This window comes from Primulina eburnea, chromosome 16, assembly GCF_022965805.1.
Source record: "Primulina eburnea isolate SZY01 chromosome 16, ASM2296580v1, whole genome shotgun sequence".
Lineage (NCBI taxonomy): Eukaryota > Viridiplantae > Streptophyta > Magnoliopsida > Lamiales > Gesneriaceae > Primulina > Primulina eburnea.
The window spans coordinates 17,829,333-17,830,929 of NC_133116.1; the positions used below are offsets into that span (position 1 = coordinate 17,829,333).

At 40.8% G+C, this 1,597-nt stretch overlaps 1 non-coding gene across 1 annotated transcript; it reads left to right on the forward strand.

Annotated features, from left to right (window-relative positions):
- The first annotated feature begins 620 nt into the window (after positions 1–620).
- On the forward strand, positions 621–727 carry LOC140817627 (small nucleolar RNA R71). The gene has a single exon (XR_012114839.1). It is a non-coding gene; the product is annotated as a small nucleolar RNA R71 (small nucleolar RNA).
- The last annotated feature ends 870 nt before the right edge of the window (positions 728–1,597 follow it).

Here is a 1,597-nt window from a genome sequence, read left to right on the forward strand (position 1 = left end):
CTTGGTTCTGAAATCTCGTCTCTGTTGCAGAAATAAATTTAGTCATCATTTGCTCTAAATTTGATTTCTCCTCCCGAGGCGGTTCTGGCTTGAATCCTTGGTGCATCCCATATGGTGGACCTCTTTGTTGGCGATTTTGGTTGTTTTGACCTCCTCATGAAAAGTTTGGGTGATTCCTCCATCCCGGATTATATGTGTTCGAATAAGGGTCATTTCTGGGATGGTTCTAGAATCCCACTTGTTTTACCGGTGCTCCCTCAGGCACATATAATGGATTGCCATCTTGGCAATCCTGCACATCATGCTCACCCCCACACTTATCACAGAAAATTTCTTGCAGACGCATAGCCGACCCACTCATGCTCATCCCATCAATCTTTTTATTCAACGCCTCTAACTGTGTTGAAACCGCCGCCAGATCATTAACTTGATTAACTCCAGCACCTCGTCTCTGCCTATCAGACTGAGGATGATAGCTACTAGCAGCCATTTCCTCCAATAACTCATATCCTTCCTCAGCCATTTTTCTCAGTAAATTACCACATGCAGCAGCATCTATCATGGTACGGTTAGGAGTAATCAAACCATAGTAGAAAGTTTGAACAACTAACCCAAGCGGCAGCTCATGGTGTGGACATCTCCTCAACAAGTCCTTGTAGCGCTCCCATGCCTCGTAAAGTGACTCGTTCTCATATTGAGCAAAAGTAGTAATGTCGGCTCTAAGCTTCATAGTCTTCGACGGAGGAAAGTACTTGATCAGGAATGCCTTTGCCATATCCTCCCATGTAGTGATAGACCATAAGGCAAACAGTTTAACCACGACTTAGCTTTATCTATCTGTGAAAATGGAAATAAATGCAAACGAACAGCATCATCAGACACGCCATTAAACTTAAAAGTATCACAAATTTCAAGAACGTCAGCTATATGAGAATTAGGATCGTCAAGTGCACTTCCCCCAAATTGGACAGTGTTCTGAATCATCTGAATGATAGCTGGCTTGATCTCAAACTGATTGACTCGGATGACTGGTCTAACGATGCTTGGACGTGCTCCATCAAGAGACGGCTGTGCATAATCCAACATCGGTATACGCCTTGGCTCCTCTCTTTGTTGATCGCCTTCCATTCTTTCCAGTGCTCTTTGCTGCTGTAGTCGACGTCTAGCTGTGCGTTCAATTTCGGGGTCAAAAGGCTCAGGCTCAAACTCCAGTGATCTTCGCATGCACCGCAAGAAAAATTTGCAACACAATGAGAGTATCAAATAACAATAAAATAAATAATACTAAAGAATTTAAATGAAAAATAAAAAATTGTGAATCAACAGTCCCCGGCAACGGCGCCAAAAACTTGATCGAGCAAAACTTGCACAGTGAATAGTCCCAAAATTTATTTTATAAATGAAAGCTTGATTTAAATATCGCAAGTGCACGATAGTCAAGTTATAATAAACGTAAGTGAATACGAGTATCGATCCACAAGGACTTCGTTACACTATTTTTATTTTCAAGTAAAATTCCCTTAGCAACGATAAATTGAGTTGATGATTAAACTAATGTAAATTAAACAATTAAAATAATTAAAATGCAAAGAAAACG